This window comes from Desmodus rotundus, chromosome 6 (genome assembly GCF_022682495.2).
Source record: "Desmodus rotundus isolate HL8 chromosome 6, HLdesRot8A.1, whole genome shotgun sequence".
Lineage (NCBI taxonomy): Eukaryota > Metazoa > Chordata > Mammalia > Chiroptera > Phyllostomidae > Desmodus > Desmodus rotundus.
Genome location: NC_071392.1, coordinates 142,569,431 through 142,593,701, shown reverse-complemented (window position 1 = coordinate 142,593,701; position 24,271 = coordinate 142,569,431). Strand labels below are relative to the sequence as shown.

At 48.4% G+C, this 24,271-nt stretch overlaps 1 protein-coding gene and 1 pseudogene across 1 annotated transcript in view; both read right to left on the bottom strand.

Annotated features, from left to right (window-relative positions):
• The window catches only part of GALNT10 (polypeptide N-acetylgalactosaminyltransferase 10), a 184,960-nt gene that overhangs the window by 138,493 nt on the left and 22,196 nt on the right, over window positions 1-24,271 (bottom strand). The gene's annotated exons all lie outside the window — the stretch shown is intronic.
• On the bottom strand, window positions 11,181-13,792 carry LOC112319613 (5'-AMP-activated protein kinase subunit gamma-1 pseudogene; annotated as a pseudogene).

Here is a 24,271-nt window from a genome sequence, read left to right as displayed (position 1 = left end):
CACACATGCAAAAAGCTCCTTGCAAACCGCAAGGCACCGTCCAATTGAGCTAGCAATGGAAATACCTAGATAGTACGTATGAAATTGAGTGCAAACCTGCATTCTCTTATCAGGGTCGCAAAACTGAGAGTCAGTGCCAGTCACAACAGAGGGTCTGAAGAGGCACTGGTCCCTCCTGTTCTCAATCCTACCCTCAGTCCCCAGCACACATGCGCACGTGTGCACACACACACACACCACTAGTGCTCCAGTTAACAGTTTGAGAATGCCTGGGAAATCACCAAAGGTCCCTTCCTAGTGCTGGAGCTCAACTCAGTGTCGAGTCTCCAGGTGGCAAGGAAAGACTGCGAAGAGCGTGGCTTCGGGGGCAAGTGACCTCCTGGTTTCAGAGAGAGCCCGGTCTGTGCTGCCCTCAGCGCCGTGTTTCCAGCAGCTGCTGTGGCCAGTGACCCGGGGTGGAAACTGCAGGCTTGCTAAGATCCACAGGCCCCTGTTTGATACCCACTTGATTTGGCTGCAGCTGGTCAGAAACATTTTTGATGAGAGTGGAGGGAGGCGCGGCCTCGAGCCGGGCTGTGAAGGGGCCACAGCCCAGTGCCACTGCCATCTATCTAAGGAACTGTCTCCAGGTTCTGTGTCCTTCCACAGATTTCTTTCCTTTGGGAACCGTCCCAGTTTTGCACAAAATTCTATGCACTGGACTATTTCCCTCCAGCCCTGTTTCCTCTGTTTTCTGACTTTTGTAAAGCTGGTGAAGGGCAAGTTACAGAATCAAAGAATCTCAGGGCTCAGAACATGTCAGGTGTTAAAAGTTGTCTACTCCAACCTCCCACCCCTCCCCCTTCCTCCCATCTGACACTTAGGTCCCCTCTAAACTATTCCTGCCAAAGGGATCATCCAGGCTCTGCTTGAACACCCCCAAAGATGGGGAACTCACTACTGCCTGAGGCAGCTAGTTCCATATTCTGCTTATTGTCAGAATAATGGAGCGAGAGGTTTGGAGCACAGACCCTGACCAGGACTGAGGACACACCTTGTGGGACCCAGCACAAAATGAAAATGCAGGGCCCTGACCGGTGTGGCTCAGTGGGTTGGCCATTGTCCCACAAAATGAAAGGCTGCCAGTTTGATTCCCAGTCAGGGCACAAGCCTGGGTTGTGGGCCAGGTCCCCCGTTTGGGGGGGTGTGAGAGGCAATGGAGTGATGTCTCTCTGGCCCATCGATGTTTCTCTCTGTCTCTCTTTTTCCCTCCCATCCTTTCTCTTTAAAAATAAATAAAATCTTTTAAAAAATGAAAATGCAGGGACCCTTGTTCAAGAATTATTAAGAATTTCAAGATGGCACCAGGGGAGCAAGTGCAGGGCCCTTCTGGGCACGAGGCCCCGAGCGACTACCCTGGTCACAGCCCGTGTGGCCTGATTCTGATGGAAGACCCCATGGGTTCGGATCCCCCTGACTAACCAGCACTAGTCTCCTCTGCAAAAGGGAGGTAAACTTGTCTCTAAGAATGAAATGTGTCATTATGATTAGTGCTCAGCAGAACGTCTGGCACAGAGTAAACGCTACCATATTTGGGCCCCAGCTGCACACCACAGACAGAAAAGAAGCACACGCAGCAATCTCCATGCCTGCCCTTTCGACACCTGCCAAGGCTCTTATCGCCTCATAAGGCTTCTCTTCACCTGGAGCAAAGGTGCTGGCTCCTGCCACCACTGCCAGCCACTAAGGCCACAGGTAGGAAAAGTCACAGCCACCATCTCATCAAGGTCAGACCCAGTTTTATGAGACCTGAAGTTTACGTATTGGGGCATGGCGGGTAGAGATGGGGAGAGGAGAGGCTCTGTAAGGAAAAGAAGATGAAGTTAAGGCATGCATGCAAAGTATTTTTTATATGCTGCTTGATGTAGTCCCAACTCAACTTTCCCACTGCAGGATCCAAAAAATGCCTGTGGCCACCCCCACACCACTCGACTAGAGGGGAAGTCAGAGGTGAGAGAGACAGCAGCGCTACCTGGGAGTGAGTAACCCACCTCACTTTGGCAAATTTTAAGAGAACATGTGACCATGGAACATATTGCTAGGGCCCCTCTCAGGCCCTTAGAAGGGAGGGGCTCAGCAGCTTTGTGGAAATTCGACGCTGGCCAGCACCATAGTGCATGAGGTCTGATGACCGGATAAAATATTAAGCAGGAAAGTTAAACTGCCCAAGGAGGCAGTCACAGCTGCAAGTCCAATGGAAGCTAACCCTTGAATGTGTCTACTTCTTCCCAGGGTCCTCTGCCTGGGCCTCCCAGCCTCCCAGATGGCTGTCCCACTGACACCCCGGTCCCCATCCAGCCAGTCTCTACAGAGTAGATGCAGTGACCCTTCTGGAACGCAAACCTGACCATGTAAACCCTCCCCCCACTGCCACTGGGATAAAACCTAAACTACTCACCAGGAAGCATGGCTTCTTCCAGGACCGCCTATCCTGTCTTGGCCCAAATCTCACCATTTGGCCCTTTCAGACCAAGCCCCAGTCAGACGAGCCATACCTCTGCAGGATGCTCTGCCTGGCACCCTCCCATCACCCCATACTCCAACCTGGCTAATTTAGCCCTTGGATGTTCATGTAAATAGCACTGCTCCCAAGAAGCTTTCCCTGGATCCCCCAAATGAAAACAAATTTTTGGTACCTACTATTGCTCCCACTGTATCCCCTACCTGCTTCATGAAAGCACTCCCAGCACCTTCTTGACATCACAAACTACAGTCTGTCTCCTAGCCCGTAAGCGCCACAAGAGCAGCCCTGTCTACCCAGCATCCCCAGGGTGAGCACAGGACCAGGAGCAACACCATGTGTTGTTGAATGACTGTTTCAGGATGCTAAGGCCAAGAGCTAGGGTACCACGAGCACTGGGGTGGCACTTTGAAGAGCCACAATCTCATCCCAGCACTGCCACTGACCCATGGGCCATCCAGGACAAAGCCTCTACCCCTGGAAACCATGCAGTTTTCAGAGACCAGAGCTTCTTCTCTGCTGGGGCCACAGCAGAGAGCTTGCCTCCCCTGACAGATGGCACCATGAGGCCACCTCCTTTAGTCTGAGTTCCTGAGCACAGAAATCTTGCAGGAACAGCCTGACTTCGGAGTCTTTCATTTATTATTCATTTATTTCCTTGTAATACCCCTGCTGCTGCACGTGAAGGACATGGCCCTGGAACAGGCTTCCCAGCTGCCAGCTAACACTGACTGAACCCACACGGCAAATCTTGTCTAACAGGACCCAGTTATCGACAGCCAAACAAGCCCAGGAGGCAAAGAGCCAGTGGCGCGGAGGCATCCTCTTTCCCATTAATAACGCTCCCTTTAAAAAGAAAACCCTTATTTCCATAACGATCCTCAGAGGGATGCAGTGCAGGGTTTACTATCTTGGTTTTACAGATAAGGAAACTGAGGCTCAGAAAGGCTGAGTAACTTGTCCAAGGTTGAAGAGCTCATCAGTGGCAGAGCTGGTGAGATGGGGAGAGACAGACAGACAGATACACATACACATACAGGACTGACTACTGGGCCCACAGACTATCCACTATATAGTATTCTCCCTTCTACATTCTAAAGTTATTTGTAAGAAAGATTTTAATATCCAGAACATATCTGTAAATTAATTTTTGTTCCCCAAGACAGATGAGCTTGAAGAACAGGAAGAAATGCAATGGAAAGAAGCTGAAGCTACTTCACACCCATAGAAATTAACCATATGTTTGTTGTAAGCCACAGCCTCCAGCCGCACGACCCTCATTTCCAGTCTTCAAGCGAGCCAGCTCCCGTGGCTCCAGGGTCCCTGCACTTGCTGTTCCCTCTGCCTGGACACTCTTCTCCTGGCTTCTCCTCAACCTTCAGATCACAGCTTGACCACCGATTCTTCACAGAGACTTCCTCTAAATCCCTCCTACACCAGCCTGTTTATTTCATTACAGCACCATGACCACTGTCTTCCTGATATGTTTGTCTGTCTGCTTCTTCCTTTTTTAAAAAAAGATTTTATTTATTGTTAGAGAGAGGGGAAGAGAGGGAGAAAGAGATGGAGAGAAACACCAATGTGTGGTTGCCCCTTGCACGCCTCCAACCAGGAATATGGCCGGCAACCCAGGCATGTGCCCTGACTGGGATTCAAACCGGTGACCTTCTGGTTTGCAGGATGACGCACAACCCACTGAGCCACACCAGCCAGAGCTTGCTTGTCTGTTTCTTTCACTACAATGTAAGCTTCCTGAAGGCAGCGTCTGGTTTTCAGACCAGGGTACCTCTACTCCATAGAACTGTGCCTTGCACGTAAGTGGGCACTTAGTAATAAGTGCGCTGAATAAGAAAAATAAATCTCATTTGCATTTGCCATTGTCAAAGCTCCCAGTATTCATTTATCATAACCAAATTACATACAATAGCCGAATAACCTCACAATAATCAAATAAATGTAGAAGGACAGATAAGTCTTCTACTTTTATTAAGGATGAAATTAATAAAGGGAAATTAAGTGGCCTGCCTGAAGACACACGGCGATAAGAGATGGGGCTGGACCTTGAACTCACCTGTGACTCGGCTTTCTAATGCTGTCGAACTTTATAAAAATCTGCTAAAAATATTTTTCCTTCAGGTTCTTCCCCTGCCTGAGAGGCTCCCACAGGTTGCTGTGCTGCGTGCTGAGCCCTCTGGCTCTCCCTCTCAACCGCCTGTGCCTGCTGCAGTTCTTTGAGCTGACACACTGCAAGGGAATATGAATTAGCGGGCTCTCTGGGGTGAAGCTAATCCACACCGATGGACCCAGAATCCTTCATACATACACTTTTGGGCAGAAAAGCTGATTGGCACTCGAACCTGGGTTCTAGGATTCAGCAAAGGCAAGCCTGCGAGTGTCAAAGGGCTCATCTGTACCCCACAAAGGGAAAGGGGGTAGGCAGAGATATGCCAGCAGTAAGGCCCCTACCAAATGCATGACCTAGAAACACGTGTACGACCTTGAGGAGACGACCCACGAGGCTGCCCCACAAGGGTCTCGTTCACCCCAAGAGGCAGGCTTCATTCTCATTCCCAACAGTTACACTAGTCAAACCCAAACTTTACAGCTAGTAAGAAGCACGAGAAGGTCATCTCTCCCCTTCCACATAATACACACATTGGAAAAACTGAGGGTATTCAACTGCAGTCTAACTTGGAAATCCCGACTTCTGAACTCAGCCAACTTAAAAAGAGCTCCCCACAGCCCCTGCAAAAAAAGAAGTTGGGAAGAGGCGCAGTGTCGTCAGCTTTGTGTTCTGTTCCGTAAGTTCAAATCAAACCAGTCAAGAAGACAAACAACCCACCGTCTACTATCACTTCATAAAACAAAAGACATACGAACATACTACATAAAATAAAGGATGTATTATACAAAGTTGGAGAGACACCCACTCAAGATCAGTAACTCACGGAGTTCTTTAACAAACTCCCTGCTCTCTTCATTTTCTCTTTCATTTTACCTTGGACTGCTGATAACTTTCACAGCTGGATCGAGTCTGTGGGCCAGTGACTGGGAATGACGGATCCAGCCCATCCCTCTTACGTTCAAATAACAAGAAGACAACCCCGAGATCCAAAGCTGGTGAGAGGCCCTCAGGAACCACGAGGCCTGCCTTGCCTGGTGTGTGCCTAGAAGACAGGTGCATAAAGGCTGTGCCAAATGAGCTTGACTTTCCTTTACTTACCAAATGTTGCATCTTATCCTCCTGGGCTAAGCCAGACACCCCGGGCTGGACTGGGTTCCAGAAAGAGTGAGAATCGTACCTGGATTGAGTGCAGAGTCACCTAACTTTGGTTTGCCCCAGAAACCACTGAAAAGCAGTGCAGAGGCGGCCACGGGAGAAAAGGATGCAGTGGTCACACAGTTGTCCACTACCCTGTTTCTTTCCAGAGGCACATTTAGGACCCAGGGATCTGGGTGGCACCATGCAAGAGACAGTCACAGGTCTGGGAAACAGAGAACTTGTTACCTAGTTTCTCAACACCTAGAAAACAACCTCTAAGACCATAAGCCTGCGCCTCGGCATGCCAGACACAGAGGCCTAAGGTGCAGATCGGGGGCCTTGAAAGTCTTGCTGTGCTCCAAGGGTAGGGTCACCTTACTTGTGTCCTATGCTAAGGGCTTAGGAATTTCTACTTATATCCATTTGGGTCCTCTAGAAGCAGGTCCAGTAGTTGCTGCCCCTGATCTCCATCTTCCCAAACAAATTTACTCCTTTAGGAGAGGAATCCATGTATTATTTTAGACTTGTAATTCCCTAAACTATTTGGTGCAGTCTTGGGCACAGAGAAGCAAGCACTCAGTAACTAATGGCACTAAGAAGAGGGCTGAGTCAGGTGTTTGGGCATCTCAGCACAAGGTGTCCACATCAGGCAGTTTTGGGGACACAAAGCTGTGTGCACACAGGAATACAGTGTTTAAACCCTGGATAGTTTGTCAGTAGCGAGGTAACAGCTCAACATGGTCCACTCACAAGATGAGGAATGTATCATTTGAATTTGGAGATTCCAATCATGGAAACGCTGCCTTTTCTCCACGGGACTGTGGGTTCCTGGAGGGTGAGACTCAGCTTCTGCTCACCTCTGCAACCCCCAAACATGCCTGGCATGGGGCCTGACACAGCGCAGGGGCTCTGGCGATGGCTGTGGGACTAACCTGGGTTACTCAAACTGCTGCTTCCTCAGTGTTATCTGACGAAACCTGTCACTGGCTCATTCATTTTGTTTACCAAGTGCTCTTCCATGCAAGCACCATGCTAGAAAACAGTGAGACCATGGGACATAAGACTGTTCTGGTCCCTGGTCTCATGGACCTCATGTTCTTAGCAGAGGAGGGAGATCTGAGATCCGGCAGTCATACAAATCATCATCTTGCTTTCCCTGGAACAGATCATCTGAAGGAGAGGCAGAGCAGAGTATGAGAGTGTATAGTACGGACGGACTCTAGGTGTGGCCCAGTGCAGGCATTTAAATCGCACTGAAACAAAACCTCAGCTGTGCTGGCACAGACGGGCTGTAAAAGGGAAGGGTAGAAAGCCCAGGGATTCATCAAGTGGTCGTAAAACCACAGTGAAGACATCACCAATACAGGAAAAATAAAGTCCCTCCTCCCCTGGCTTCCCAGGGCTCACCAAGGGCCATGGGAACGAACACCTGACATCACTGCAGTCAATCCCACAGAAGGAACCGATTCTAACAACCACACCGTAAAGTCTGAGGCTCAAGTTCTTTTCCCAACAGTGTGGCAGGCTGGATACCTTGACCGCACCAGAAACTGAAAACAACTAAAAAGGCAAAATAAAAAGCAACAACAGAAAAAAAACAATCACACATTTTTAATGCATCAATATGCTTTCAAGAAAGTAAAAAATAATCAGAGACCAAAAACCAAGTGAAGGTAGGAACCCAGAGAACTGAAACTGGCTTTTGCCTGAGGCATTTACTAAACAAGGTGAACACAAGTGTGGACGTGCCCACCCTCTCAGAACACAGGACGGAGGACAGAGCCTGAGGACAGAGCCAGAGGACGGTGCAGGGGGGGAGTGTGATGGGCATTCACACCACCACTCACGTATAGAAGGAACTCCCTACACCCTCAGCGCAAGAATAAACTAGAAGTAAACCTACCCCACCAGAGCAATGGCTCAAATCATGGCAATGAGTAAATGAGGTGGGAGGGAACCTCTCTTGAGGAGTTGCTACCTCAGCCAGCTCTCAGTACAGGTTTGAGAGGACCTGGGAGGTCTGAAAAACTTCAAACTGAGAATTTAGCGAAAAGTGATCCCACGAAGAATGCAGCAGAACAAATAGATCAACGAACAGGACAGGGTACAAATACAGACTCACCCGTATATGGGCAACTGACTTCTGACAGCTGTGCAAAGGCATGTAAGTAGAGAAATGACAGCCTGCTCATCTGACGATATTCGAACAACTGGACGTTAATATGCAAAGAACAATGCTGAGCCATACTTTATACTACACATAAATATTAAATCCAAATGAATCATAGATCTAAATGTAAAACCGAAAACAATAAAACTTCTAGAAGGAAACACAAGAAAAAAATTCCTTGTGACTTTGGGTTAGGCAAAGATTTCTTAGCTAGGAAACCAAAAGCATGACCCATAAAAGAACTAACTGATCAATCAAAGAGCGCCAAACTTTAAAATGACTGCTTTTCAAAAGTCACCATTAAGAGAATAAAAAGACAAGTCACAGACTGGGAGTAAATACTGCAAAGCACATATCCATGAAAGGACTTGTATCCGGAATATAAAAAACTCTCAAAATTCAATAATGAGAAAACAAACAACCCAAGTTTTAAAGGCTGGGCAAATGATTTGAACAGACACATCACAGACAAGATATACATACAGAGGGCGGAAGAGCATGTGAAAATATGCTGAACATCACTAATTGTCAGAAAAACACAAATTAGAATGGCTCAAATGAAAAACACTGATCATACTCAGTGCTAATTGGGACCCCGAGAAGCTGGAACTCACACACCGCTGCTGGTAACAGAAGAGGGCACCGCCATGGCTTTCAAAGAGTTAAACATACACCTAACATATCTAGTCACTCCGCCCCTTGGTATTTACCCAAGAGAAATAAAAACGTATGTCCAAACAAAGACTTGTACACAAATGTTCACTGGACATAATCCAAAAATCCATCAATAAGTAACTGTAACCCATAGAAAGGAATACTACTGACCAATAAAAGAGGAATAAAGTATTCATACATGCTACAACAAGGGTGAACCTCAAACTAATCATGCTCAGTAAAAGAAAACAGATTTTTAAAAGAGCACATACTGTATGATTCCATTTGCACAAAATTCTAAAAAAACCCCAAATCTATAATGATAGAAAGCAGATCAGTGGTTGCCCGGGGAATGGAGGTGGGAAGAGGGACAGGAGGGAGGGGTCACAAATACAAAGGGACATCTAGGGGATGATGGATATGTCCATTATCTGGTGTGGTGATGGCTTCACGGGTATATACACATCGAAACTTACCAAAATGATGCCCTTTAAACACGTGCAATTTCCTGCATGCCAATTATACCTCAATAAAGTTGTTTTTGTAAGTCTACATCAAGTGAAACTGCAGAACATCAAAAGCAGAGATAAAAATCTTAAAAGTAGCCAGAGAAAAGACAGATTTAAAGAAATAATCACTATATGAGCCCTGACTTCTCAACAGTGATAATAGAATCCAGAAGGCAGTAGAATAACATATTGAATGTGCTGAAGGTAAACAACTGTCAAACTAGAATTGTATACCCAGCGAGAACAGAAGCAAAATAAAGATATTCTCAAGCAAAACCTGAGAGCTGGCTATCAAGAGACACTCGGTCAAAAGAACTTGAAAGGATATGCTTTAGGCAGAAGGAACATGGTTCCATTTGGAGAGCCTGCATAAAATAATAATAGTACAGCCTTATGGAATTAAAAATAACTAAAATGCACGACAACAGCAGCATGTAAGTCAGGCGAGGGGGGTGATCAAAGGCAAGGTCTTCGCTAAGTTCCTCGTAAAATATTAATATTAGACTCAAGAATGCATGTTAAAATTTCTTGGCTATCTATTCAAAGTGTAGAAACAGAATACTGAATTTTAGAAGCAGAGAGGGAGAAAATAAAATGAGAAAAAAAAAATCCAAAAGAACGCAAGAAAAAAAGAGAAAGAAACATAAGGTAAGAACAAAAAGAAAACTCGGAAAAAGGCAGACACAATCCTTCTGTAAACCGTGAACTTCTTGTGGACAGAGATCGCGTTACGCCCCTCTCTGTACCTTCTGCGCTACTATAGTATCCAGCAGGCGTTAGGTACTTGACAGTATCAAGTGACCGAGTTTGCCGAATGCATACACGTTTGAACGAAAGGACAGTGTAATAAGACATATATTTAGTCTTTGCCCCAGGTTCCTGGCACAAAGGCCCTAAAACCATTAGAATATCCAGAGTGAGAGAAGTGTCTTTTGTCACTCCCAAGGACAAATCATAAGGAGCCCGTTTGAACATACTTGAGTTTATACTAAGTAAGTGACTTAGGGTGCCCCCCCCGCCCCCCGCCACAGCCTTAGGATGGGGCCAGTCACCAGAAAAACCATCCACCAACCTCTGGGAAGAGGAGGGGAAGTACTGCAGATTAAGGTCTATAAAAACTCCTGAATAAGGAGATTTGGTGAGCTCTGGGGTTGGTAAACAAGAGGACAGGGTGGTGTACCCCAGTTCCATGGAGACCTGTGCTCTTGTGCTAGGGACCCTTCTGAACCTCACCCTGTGTACCTCCTCCTCTGGCTGTTCATTTGTATCCTCCACAATATCCTTTATCATCAACTGGGAAATATAAGTAGATGTTTCTCAGAGTTCTGTGAGCCACTTCAGCAAATTAACTGAACCCAAGGAGGAGGTTGTAGGAATCTCTGACTTACAGCAGACCATTCAGAAATACAGGTGACAACCTGGACTTGTGATTGGCATCTGAAGTAGAGACGGTCTTCTTATAGGACTGAGCCCTTAACCTGTGGGATCCGACACTAACTCCAGATGCCGGAAGTGAGTTCAGTCTGTCTGCTGAGAATTGGGGAATTGCTTGGTGGTGGTGGAAAACATGTCAGAAGGGCAAATGAATAAATTTGGTTAATTGAATGAGTAAGTGAATGTATGAATAATATAAAGCTTTATTTTGGCCAAAAGTCAGCCTTCTCCAGGCACCACTTCATTTATCTGAATTAGCCAACAAATTACAGGCTGGACAAACTGAATTCCTCTCTTCTCCCTGGCCACTGCCTGGAAGCAATGAAGTGTGCGAAATATGGACAATGAAGGAGGAGCAGCAGGCACTGGGTAGAATTAGTCTCAGATATAGAAGAGCTCACTAAAAGTCATAGACGAGGGGTGGCGTCTACTTTTGAATTATGAATTAATCCTTTCCCGGCCATTCCTATGGCCAATGCCCTGTCTGGGGCCCTCAACACCTACAGCTGGGGCCACAAGGTCCCAGACTGCTCCCTGCCCCTCCTCCACTTCCCTGTCCATCCCGACCTCATCAGGACACACAGTCATCGTGTCATTAAACCCCTCCCTCTTACTCAGCTGCCTTCTGGAAGGAGATTTGACCTTTTTTTTTTTTTTTTGAAGAGGTTCCTGTCATTTTAATTAGGTTTGCCATGAAAAGCAGTAACTTCAGCTAACCATGCTACTATCCTCCACCTAACCCCGCCTCCCTTCACTGAATATAGCACAGGAACCCAAAGGCCCTCCTCCCCACAGTCCTCCCCATTTCCATTATGGGAAGACACGTCACTAAATGGACTCAGCCTCCTCCATACACCATGAAACAGAATGAATAAAAATATTTTTATGAAGAGTTGTGCTATTATCTTAGGGTGGAGGGAGTCAGGGAAGGACACAGAGGCAAAGGCTGGGTGAGGTCTGAGATCTCTTAGAGATCAGAACTTGTCCAAGGGGCAGAGAGCCCACAGTTCACCCAGTATGGGGGCTATGTCTAAGAGGTCAGGGGTTAGGATGGGCTAGGCTGCAAGGTTTCCTCAAGTGTATGTGTGAGGATGGGACAGCTAAAAATCCATTCTTCCTTCCTCCACACCTTCCCCGGCTCCCAGGTAGAAGGTTAGGGAGTCACAATTCTCTCAAGGTTTCGCCAGTGGTTCCCAGGGCTTTGTGCAGGCAGTGAGTGGGCATAACCCCTGGTGCCACCTGGCCCTTCCCCCTAGCTCAGGGCTTTTCTCTGCCCCTGAGCACCAGGGCCTGCAGGATGTCTGAGAGCGACACAGTCCCCTTGACCACATCATTCTCATCCGCCATACAAGTCGGTGAACCTCTGCCTCCACCAGCCAGTTGATGATGGTCTCCAGCGTTGCATGCAGGTAGCACTCGAGGACGCCCTCAAAGTAATGTGACCGATGTTGCAGGGCTTTGGTCACAGGCACATCTAGGTTGTTGTAGGTCTTTTCTGCTGCCAGATCACTAACATCAAACTTGGAGGAGATGTCCACCACGCGCCCTTTTTCATCCACCACAGGCAGGGCAGAGACTCGGTGCTGTATGGAGATACCCAGAGCCACGTAGACAGGGGTGGTAGTGCGGACCACAGCGATGTTGGCATAGGGGCCAGTCTGTAGCTCTTCCAGAGACTTGGACATGAACTCTGGCTTGGGGAACTCAGTGATAAACAATTTGAGGAACTTGAGGATGTGCTTATGGGTGAGGATGTACAAGGTGTTGTCCGATTCTGGGTCAATAACTGGCAGCCTGTGAATCTTGTTTCGAATTAATGAAGAGACAGCATCAAACAAGCTGGCATCAGGACAAATGCAGACAAGTGGCTTAAAGGAGTCCTGCGGGTACACCTCTCTCCAAGTTTCTATCTTGTGTTCTTTTGGCTCACAGATCTGTGCCAAGGCTGATTTATAGTAGCAGAGTAGGATATTGATGAAATCAGTGATGGTCAGCATGCCCACAAAACTTTGTTGCTTGCTAACCCACAAAGGGGCGGCTCGTACACCATTAGTCACCAAAGCAAAGAAAGCTCCTTTTACCTGCAGGGAAGTATCGAGCACAACCCATTTGGAGCTTGTGGGAATGAGGTTGTAGCAGCGATGAGACTTCATGAAGGAAGTATACATGCTATTGTATACATGCTATTGTTGGATTCTGGGTGGTCTTGAAGATGCTCATTTTCCAGAGCTGGGGAGCTATCTGAAGAAGTGACCATCTCCATTGCGGAAGGCGTCCGTCTGTTGGGTGCGTCTGCTTTTTTCAGATTTGACCTTCTTAGCCTGATATTCAAGGCTCTCTGAGAGTTCATTTTAATCACCTTTTCTCACCATTCCCCCTGAAGAACGCTGGGCTTTAGTGAGCAGATGCTATGGCTGTTCTCACCGTTGCACCCTTGCTCATGCTGTTCCCTTTGACTGCCATGCCCCTCTGCCATCCTTGTCACTGAGGCTGTACACATACTTCGGGGCCCCGCTCAAATGCTAACTCCTCCATGGTGCTTTCAGGCACAGAGTAAAAAATTCACCTTTTCACTTCTTGTTCCATAACACTCTGTTTCCAACTCTTTTATCATCCCTAACACATCCTATCCTACAATCTGCTTAGGAAGCAATTTAACTTAAAGATTAAGTACGTGGACTTTGGAGTCATAGAGCTAGGACTCTGCCATGTCCTAGCGGTATGAACTGGGGAAGTTACCTACCTTCTCTAAGCCTCAGTTTCTTCATCTGTAAAATGGGGGAAATCTACATCAGAGAGTTGCTCTGAAGATTAAGTAAGATCATGCCAATAGAGCATACATCACAGCTAATAACCACGATCAGAATGCATGCTTTTTGCCCCCTGTCCATAGATGTGAGCCCCCTGAGAACACTACTCTTCACATCTGATGATGTTTGTACCCTTGCTTCTACCTCTTCCAGCACCTAGTATGTTGCCTCACACAGTGTTTTTCTCAAATTGTATTACGTAATTTCCAAATCAAGAGCTAATATGATATCAATATGTTCTCATTCATGTTGGTACCACATTTCAGGGTCTACAGAATTTAAGTTTACTGCATTTGTTAAATATTCCATGTCTTTCTTACCTCTGGAAACCCCAAATGCTCCAGATTTAACTAGACGATACTGACACCTTATTAGGAAAACAAAAAGGCACAGCCAGGGACTGAAGAATATATTTGCAAAACACATATCAGTGACGTATTATTGCAGAACATGTTTGTTTAAACTTTTAAAACTCAGTAATAATGAAGCAGGGTGCAGCCAAGAGTAGGGCCCCGAGAAGGGGTTTGTAATAGGGTCCAGAACTCAAGGTGCCCAGGAAATATTAGACAAATATATATAGGATGTCCTCACCCCCCACAAGCTTGAGCCCGGAAAATGGGACACATGGAACAGGGCCATTCAGAGCTGTTTTGGGGAGCAACAGCTTTGTAGCTAACCCCTGGCAGTCATTTAACATATCTATAACCTTTAACTGGTTTCATAGATATGTTAAATAGCTATGGCCCTGCTTTGAGCCAGGGAGATGGGAGTGACTTCCATCCAAGGTGGGACTGGGAAGCAACTCCCCCTGGTTACAGGGCCTGCGTGAGAGCGTGGAGATGATTGGCTCCACGCCATGGGGCCACACCTGCCCAGACTTACTATGGCAGCCCAGTAAAGCTGGAAGAATACGGGGATGCTGGCAGGTGTAGCTGACTGTAGGAGGAGTCGGAAATGGGGCTGCAAAGGAAGATGGGTACTGGGATTTAAAACCATAGAGGAGAGTAGACCACGTGGCTCTGAAGTAAAAAAGAGTAGACCATGCGGCTCTGAAGTAAATAGGGGGCCACATGGTTCTGAAGTAAATAGAGAGAACCACAAGGTTCTGAAATGGGGAAAAGGACCACACGGTTCTGAAGGAGAGTAGAGAGGTTTTGGAGTGCTTCTTTTTGCCACGCGGCTTAGGCAGCAGGAGAGACTTTGCCAGGAAGAAAGGGGAGAAAGGACTCTTGCTGCTGGGCCATGAGAAGGTGCCACATGGCTTTGGATTAACTGGAGGTTGCAGCAGCCACACAGCTGATGGTGCCGGGAGCCTGAATTACGGACTTCTACTTCTTTTCTTGAGACACGGTACCCCGGACTGGGCACAGGGAGAGGGAAGGACTGTGCATCTGTGGGTATTCTAGAGGACTTTAGTATCTTATTGAAGACATTAAGCCATTACTCTAAGTCTGTGTAACTTTTAAATAAACAATTCCTTTCCTTTTCACCAGTCTCTGGCATTGAGAGACGTCTTTCCTCTGGCGGTGGGCATTTCGAACCTAGCAGGTAGGCGTGGGGGAAGGAACCTCCAGAGACAGAAAGGGGGATCCTTTCTGTAATAATTTATCGTGAACCACCCCCCTTGCTCTGTAACAATAATACAATAAGCAACCCAATTAAACATTGCCAAAAGATGCTTCACAAAACATACAAAATGGCCAATAAAACATACAAAAAATGCTCTTTGTGAGCACATGTAAATTTCTTGTGAGAAATGTGTATTTCATTTCTCTAAATGTGGCAGGATAGCTAAATTAAAGACTGATCATTGCAAGCCTTGTCAAGAATGTTGGGCAACTGGAACTCACCACTTAGAAAAACAACCTGGCAGTTTCTTAAAAAAATGAAATACGTACCTACTATATACCCAGACAGTCCAGTCATTTACCCAGGAAAAATAAAAACACATAACCACACAAAGACTTGTACTCAAATGTTCACAGCAACTGTTTTTGGAAGGGCCAAAAGCCAGAAACAACTCAAAGGTCAATCAACATGAGTGGATAAAGAAATGACGGTATAGCCATGCCAGGGAATACTACTCAGCAATAAAAAGGAACAAGCTATTGATACACACAGTAGCGCAGGATGAACCTCAGAATCATCCTGCTTGGGAAAAACAGGCAGGCAAAAGAACACAAACTGTATGAATTCTACATAAATTTCTAGACAGTGAAAACTCATCTAGGGAGACAGAAGGCAGGCCCGTGGTTTCAGAGACAGAGGGAAGAATGGGTTACGAAGAGGCACAAAGAATCTTTGCGGGATGATGGAAATGTTTATTATTCTGATTCTGATGATAGTTTCATAGGTTTATACATATGTTAAAACTGATCAAGCTACATACTTTTTTAATGTGCAGTTTATTATACTTCAAATACCTCTCAACAAAGTTGTATGAAAAAAAGTACTCATATTTTTTTAAAAAAAACTTATTTTAAAACAAAGTAAAACAAAGCAAGCAAGCCATTCACTGGTGAAGTAAGCAAAGCTTAAAGTTGGTCTGAAAGTGCAGTCTCAGCACAAAGAGTGACAGGAAGGCCAAGAGGCAGGAAGCTAGGCAGACAGGCCTCAGATCCCCGCAGGGAGTGCCAAAAATGTGGTTTGCATATGACTGGCTTTTTGAGTTTGGCTTCTGCAAAGCTAATTTATTCAGTGTCCAAATCCCTGGCAGTCCAATTCTTGGATACTTCGAGCCTGAGACAGATGTCAGGTTGCATTCCTGCGGCCCTTTTTCTTTTCCTGTGTGCATTTCGAAACAGATTCCTGGATGCCATGAAGCCTTCGCCAAAAAGCAGAGTTATTTATAATGGGTGATTTCAGGCATACCTGGAGGCTAAAGACACGAATCCTTGGGGAAAAGGAGAGGCAGAGCTTTGAAATGGCTCCAGACATCAATGTGCAGACTGAGCACAGCACAACCCCAGGGGGGCGCCATTCAGTCGCCCTGAAGCATGTGGAGCCCCTGGCGCAGTGTAGGGAGGGGAAAAGGAAGCCCTCCTCCTTCCACTGTGCCTGGGAGGCCAAATACCCTGCTCCAGGCCTACCCAGCGCTCCCTTTACCAAACCTTATTTTAAGAGAAAAGCCTCCAATTGATGTCAGTGGAATAGGCTGGAAGGAGACAGCATTCTTTATCTTGCCCATTCATCTTGCTTCCTGTGTTTCTAGCCCTCACCTGTTGCTACCTTGCACTGGTCTCCCTGGAAGCCCCTTCCCCTTCAGGCGTCCCGGTGTCCCCACCTGTAGGACAGAGAGGCAGTCTCTGTCCTGCCCACTTCACTCATTCCACCCCGACTGAAGGACTGGACTCTCATAGCCCTGAGGACCCTGGAACACAGGGGTTAAACTGTTACGGAAAAATGACTCAGACGAAGTTGCGGGGTAGCGAAGTGGAGTTTATTTACGCATGTGGACCCAGAGGAGACAGTCTCCAAATTCTGGGCTCCGGGGCAAGACAAAAAAGCCTGCTTATATAGGCAGGGGCTGACCGTTACTATGGGCATGAAAATGGGGGGCGGAGCACAGTGCAAGGCGGGAAGCAGAATGCAGAAGTTAGCGAGGCGGCTAATGGCTTGGCAGGACATTCTTAAAATGGGGTCTAGCTTTCCTGTCACATTCCCCCCTTTCGATGCTAAGTCATTCTCGGCTCCTTTAGCATCACCATAGAGCTGGCCATAGTCCTGGGTATCGGTAAACTGCCGTAGTTTCTGGTGCTGATGCTGATAATTCTGAAGGGCTAGCACCTTGGCTGCTGCCCTACGAGTGACTGCGGTTTCCAGATTCTGAACTAGGGTCCGCAGGACACAGGGCCCTAGGCTTATCTCTAGAAAGACTATGAGTAAGGGGCCCAGGTATGGTAGCACCCATTTTAGCCACACCTGTGGGTCAACTCCTAGATTCCAGCTTCCTAGTTCTTGGGTCTGCCTTTTTATATCTTCTAGTTCCTTCACCCTTATTGTTCATGCCTGACTGGTTTACAAAATAGCAGCATTCCCAAAGGAGCATCCAAGTGCCTCCCGTTTTGTCCCAGCCGTCTCTCCTGCTGCCTAAGCTGCGTGGCAAAAAAGCAGCACTCCAAAACCACATGGTCCTCTCTTCTATGGCTGCCGTGCCTAGGTTTAAATCCCAGCGCCCATCTTCCTTTGGAGCCCCATTTCTGACTTCTCCCAGTCAGTTACACCTGCCAGCATCCCCGTATTCTTCCAGCTTTACTGGGCTGCCATAGTAAGTCCAGGCAGGTGTGGCCCCATGGCATGGAGCCAACCATCTCCAAGCTCTCTCGCAGGCCCTGTAACAAGGGGGAGTTGCTTCCCAGTCCCATCTTGGGTGGAATTCGCTCCCACCCTCCTGGCTCAAAGCAAGGCCACAGCTTTTTAACATGTCTATGAAACTAGTTAAAGGTTATAGATATGTTAAATGACCATGCCAGGGGTTAGCTGCAAAGCTGTTGCTCCCCAAAACAGCTCTGAATGGCCCTGTTCCATGTGTCCCATTTTCCGGGCTCAAGCTTGTGGGGGGTGAGGACATCCTATATATATTTTTCTAATATTTCCTGGGCACCTTGAGTTCTGGACCCTATCACAAACCCCTTCTCGGGGCCCTCCTCTTGGCTGCACCCTGCTTCAACCCCTCCTTTCAGATATACAACCCCTTTATAATCATATAAAGGACAATGGACGAAGGTCTCATCTTCTTGTAACTACTTCCGGCTGGACATGGACGTCGTCCTACCTAACCTTGAGTCAGGGGTGCCCTGAAAGGGGGTGCAGCATGGAGGGAGTCCTTTCCTGTAAGGGGAAGGACCTCATAGAATCCAAGTCAGTTGGCTGTTACTGGGAAGTTGCAGGCTCGGTGTCCAAAGGCTGGCATTACTGGACAGTTGGCATCCTCGCCGTATTCTGGAGGTGACAGATTTGGCAAGAGAGCTGAAGGAACAATTAAATCATAATCACTGAATAACAAAGGCAGGCACCTAGGTAAAGAATGGCTTATCTGGAGGAAGGTGTATGGGACATGCTACACCTATCCAAAACCCTTGTGGCTCACTACACTTCACTCAGGCTGAGGGGAATATATCAGGGTTTCCCTCCTTTCAGATTTCTGGGCCCTTTCTGTCCAGGCCATTAGGACAGAAAAGGGAAAATCAGCTCTGAAGTGAAGCCCACAGACCACCCAAACCCTTCACCAACCCAACCTCTTAGTTTAACCAAACCGTTGAGTCTCAGGGGGCGATGATGAAGGTGGGCTCCTTAAGTGAGGCCTATATTGCAACCAATCGCTCAGGTAATGAGGCCATAGTCCCACGCCCTATTGAAAACAGAAGGAGGAACACACAGGTTAATTCACACAACCACTCCCAAGCCAGTCTCTATGGCAGTGAGACTGTCTTTTGGGAAGACATTCAGTTGCAAGGCCCTTGCTGCGATGACATCTAACAATGGCAATTTGACAGGTCCTTTGTGCCTGTAAATTGAACATCTTTGGTGATATTACAAACCCAGTTTCAACTTTCAAATGAAAACAAACTTTCAAGACAGCTGCACGATTCTGATATCCAACACTGAGCATGTGATTTTCCTCAGACCATGATTTTTCTCCCTAAGATCACCCTCATCGTTATTAAAGCAACTACTTTGAGTCCAACTTTTAATTCTGCCTGTCTGTTTGCATAAACACACCAAGAGCATCCTGGATCACCTATGATCTTTAAGTTCCCTTTCCTGGAACTCACACAGGGAACCTTTAGACTGACTTTTTAGTCCGCCCCTCGGGGCACAGAAGCAGAGCCACACATCCACCACCTGGCTTCGCCTGTACGAGTTGTTTCACTCAAATCCTTGAGGCTTCTGTGGTGCCTACAGGTTCCTTTTTAGCCATCTTTCAGGAAAGCCACCTTTGTTCCTTCCCTGGAAAGACTGCCACGAACCGCACAACCAACCAAGGTACCAGGCTTCTTCTCGTGGGCTTTTGCTAGCTTCACAAGTCAATCCCAGTTCCTCAGGGCTTCCTGGTGACAACCAGAACCCAAACATGCCTCCTTCAGGCATGACATTCCAGTCAAAGTACCAGTTAACAAACCACCATTAATGACTGGTCTTAATGGATTTATGCAGAGAAACCTTATGTCATCACTCACTCCTTCAGAATGCCAAATTATGGAGGGATCAGGTAGGGAGAAAAATACCAAGTGCGAAGGAAAATCCTTTTCCTTCTGATATTCACCAAGATTGCATCTCCGTGCCTTATACCTTCCATTACTAACCCCACATAATTTCTTTCCAAAACTTTCACAAACTTTTATAACCTTTTACACACCCTCTTCATTTACATAACTTCTACTTTCCCTTGTTCACTTTCCTACAGAGTGTGAAGTTTTAACCATCCCTGGAATCCTCAATTTTCTTTTCAGGGCAGATACAGAACAAAATCCAAAACACAGACAGAGTTCCATAAGAACAGTACACAGGTAGAGGCATCCTCTTGCACCAGTGCGTCCACTGGGGCCTCCGCAGAGACAGGCCGTTCAGGTCCGGTCTCTCGGCAGAGACATGCTCCTTTGCCTCAGGCTGAAACACACATCAGGCCCAAATGACCCTTCCTGGGTCCCGAGTGGCAAAGGCATGCTCCCCAACCGGTTACAGGCAACCTTCGCTAGGTCTTCAGGTGACCCTAAACAGGTCTTCAGGTGACCCCAACTAGGTCTTCAGGTGACCCTAAACAGGCTTCAGGTGACCCTAAACAGGTCTTCAGGTACAGGGGGTTTCTGATCAGAAACGGAAGCAAAATGAAACCACATTCCCATAAAACCAGAAAACAAGTAGTTGAGGTTTCCTTTCCTCCAGGTTTAAAACTTTCACAACCTTTCTACATATTTTTGCCCATCCAGATTTAACCACAATTCCCTTTTATCCCTGCTCCTTTCCCACACTGGGAAGGATTATACTTAAACTCAGTAGTTAAACTCAGTATCCGGCAGCCAGAAGTCCCTAGCACTGCAGGCACCTTCCACTAAAAGTCCCTAGATTCGCAGCAACATCCTTTGGACCCCAGTCCATGACCTTCAGAACCAGAGCTATCCCTATCAGAGCCAGTTGCACAGAGAACCTGACTGGTGCAGTGCCCACACAGCAGCAACACACAGCACCTGACCTGAAGGGAACCCTCAGGCCACCACCTCGCCAGTCCCAAGATGGCGGAACTCTCAGGTGACCCACCACCCAAGATACGTGGCTCATCCTCCATTTACCCAAAATGGTGACGCACCCACATGGCTTGCTGTCCAATCCCCAACATTCATGCAGGCTCGGCTTACAGAGCCTAGGGGTGCGCTTCCTCCCCAAACCTGAGCTCTGGGGGTGATTTAACAGCCTGGCCACTTCTTGTGCAACACTGGAAACGAAGGCCGGCCCATTATCGCTCCCAAGGGTCGGGGCAATCCGTATCTAGGGATGATCTCCCTGAGGAGAGCTCGAGTAACTTCTGGGCTCTTTTCTGTCTTGGTGGGGAAGGCTTCCACCCAGCCAGGGAAGGCGCATACCATAACTAGGAGATATTTGTATCCCTGGCTGGGCTTGACTTCAGTGAAATCTACTTGTAAGTCCTCAAGTGGTTGCTCCCCCCTATGCTGTACTCCTTCCTGGTTCCCTTCCTGGGTGCCCTGCAGCGTTGTTCCGGGCACAGGTTAAGCACTGGGCAGATTCGGAGGCACAGAGTTTTGCCAGGTTGGGGAAGTAGAAGTACCTCCTGAGCAGGTTTTTAATGAGGTCTTGCCCATGTGGGTGAGGGCGTGGCCCTGTCTCACCAGGCTGCTGGCTTGTCCCCGGGGAACATATATTCTCCCGTCTGGCAGCCCCCACTCTCCTCCGGGAGATCATTGACACCCTGCCTGGTGAGCCCAGCTATTTTCCTCGGGAGCGTACCAACCAAACCATTTCACTCCCCTGCTCTGTCCCCCGTTCCATTTCCTTTTCACCTTTCCGGGCGTGAGGGGTGCAGAGAAATTCTCAGAGACTGGGAAGATTCCGCAGTGTCACTCTCCCATACCTGGGGGGGGGGGGGGGGTTGGTCTGACACGGGCAATTATCATCCCTTTGTGGTTGCCAAAAACTGTTACAGAGCAGGCGGGGGATGGTTCACAATAAATTGTCACAGAAAGGATTCCCCCTTAAAAAAAAAATGGGTGGCCGGCGGGCCTGGGCTACAAGGACTTGGGCCGAGGTCTTTTCTCTGGGGTTCCGGGAGCAACAAGTCCGCCCTGCCCTCCGCTGGCTGCCCGTGGTCCCCACAGCCCTGGCCCTGCGCCTGGTGCACCGTCGGAGCCAGCCAGGCGTGTCCTGCGCTGATTCCTGCCCACGGTCTATGAGGATAAACTGGTCTGGGTGACCTGGCCTCCCTGTAACTACTAGATGTACTGCCCAGATGATGCCTAAATTCAGGGTCCCTTCAGGGGGCCAGCCTACTCCAAATGTCGGCCATTCTGAGGTGCAGGATGTTTCTAATCGACCCACGTCCATGCTCGGGTCCTGTCCCCTGAACTGGGGAAAGTTCCACCACTCGCAGTCTAGAACAGTGGAGGACCCTCCTCCCATAGTGAGGCCTCCCGGGGGCTGCGACAGACAAGGGGCCGGGGGGATTCACGTCGCCCGCTTGGCCTCTCCTCTCGCGAGGACTTGGGTCTGTCTTGGCTAAGGCTGCCCGCGTAGGGTTCGGGTTAAACTCCCCGCTGTTATGCCGCACGACAGGCCGAGGAACCGCAGGTGAGGGCCCACGCATGCTCCGTAGGCTGACGCCAGTAGAGCCACAGTCACACTCTCTCACTCTCACCACGTTCCAGAAGTTATTTCGTTCCCCTCCGGATACGGGGAACCCTGCCTGGGGCCTTTCGGCGTGAGAGGTGATCTGTCTCTCCTTCCACCGCAAGGGTGGGCCTGGTCTCGGGCTCTGGTCCCCAGGGCACTTACCGGGGCGGCGCCTCCCAGATTCCAGGTCCAGTTCGCTCCCCAACAGCCCCGGTCAAGAGCAGTGTCGCGGGCCGTGCCTGCGGAGCCCGGAGTTCGGAGGACCCGAAATCACAGGGCCGTGCGCTTCCTCTCCGCTGCTGGGCCCCACCCGCCGCCCGCGGTCGCCTTCACCAGAGGCAATAGCCTGCTCGCGTGAGTCGTTTCCCGGTCAGGGAACCAAATGTTACGGAAAAATGACTCAGACGAAGTTGTGGGGTAGCGAAGTGGAGTTTATTCACGCATGCGGACCCAAAGGACGCAGTCCCCAAATTCTGGGCTCCGGGGCAAGACGAAAGCCTGCTTATATAGGCAGGGGCTGCCCGTTACTAGGGGCGCGAAAAGGTGGGGCCGAGCGCGGTGCAAGGCGGGAAGCAGGCGCTCACGGAAGCAGAACGCGGAAGCTAGCGTGGGGGCTTATGGCCCGGCAAGGCTTTCTTAAAATGGGGTCTAGCTTTCCTGTCACAAAACCGCCAGGCCACGGCCAAGACTGAGGGCATGGATGGCTTCACTTGGCTCCCACAATATTCAAAACTCAGGAGAGACTATATTAAAAAACGCAGACGTCTGTCTTTTCTTGAAAAACCCAAAGATCTGGCCTCACTGGACCCACATTTGCAAGCAATCAGCGGGAGCCCCCTTCTTTACTCGCCCACAGCGCCCACCAGAGAAGCCTTCACTCACTCAGCCACTTGCTCCGGCCTGGGGGGCATTGGGGTCTGCTCTCGAGTCAGTGAGGAGGGCACCTGGACTTCATCCAGTCCAGACATTTTGCGACAGGCCCATAAGACAGCCCAGCCTTGAACATTTCTCTTGATGTGGGGAACTCACGCCCTTTGAGAACACACTGGCAGAAATCCATGGGCCGGGAAGTTCTTCCTTACATTCCAGTGGAAGGTCTTCCCACCCCCAGATCCAGGTGCTGTGTTGCCTGAATGCCCTCTTTCCACGTCCCCCCCCCCCCCCATTCTAGCATTTGAGGCATTCACAGCCACTGGTTGGTTCTCCTATGAAAACCCACAGTTTCTTTCACCCTGCCCTTTAGACACACGGTCCTCAGCCCCTGGCTTTCCCCTGAACGGGCTCTACTTCAGCTCCGCCCCACGCGGAGCGGCTGGATTTTCTCTGCACACTCTGGCCCAGTAAGTCGAATTAATCGCAAACACACATTCCTACATGGCTTCTCTCCTCCGACGGGCTTTAAACAGAGGCACAGCCATCAAGTGCTACAAGCAACAGTGAAATGTTCTGTCGGCTTTAGTCTTAACCAGCCTCATATTGATACAAACGGCAGGATAATTCCCACTCTTCACAAATCATTCCTGAAAACATCAGGGATTTCCCACATTTTAAAAAATTATGTAAGTCTTGTAAGTGAAAGTAACTATTTCAAATTTTAAAAGTAGTGCATATTTTGAGGTTAAGTATTTTTTGTGGAAAGGAAATAAACAATATTGCCAGATTTCCCAGTTCAGACCTAAGGTTAAAACAAGGACATTCTCTGTCCTGCGCTTCCCATGGCTTTCTTGAAGACTGATGTTTTGAGAAGGGAAAAAGTTCAGCCTTAATTTCATCTCACACAAGTGTGTGTGTGTGTGTGTGTGTGTGTGAGAGAGAGAGAGAGAGAGAGAGAGAGAGAGCGAGAGAGAGCGCTAATTTGCAGAAGTCACTCACTGTCTGTCTCTGGGTGTCACTCTCCTGTTCTGTGAAGTGGGAGGCTTGGGCCAGACCACCGAGAAGTCCAGCCGCGTGTGCACACTGCTAAACACACACATGCTCGGGCACACCCGCAGACAGCCTTCCTCTGGAGGGCTGCGGTAGGGCCAGGAAGCAGGTGTCTGACAGGTGCCGGGAGAGTCTGACACCCCCAGGCTTCCCATCTAAGTCCATTCC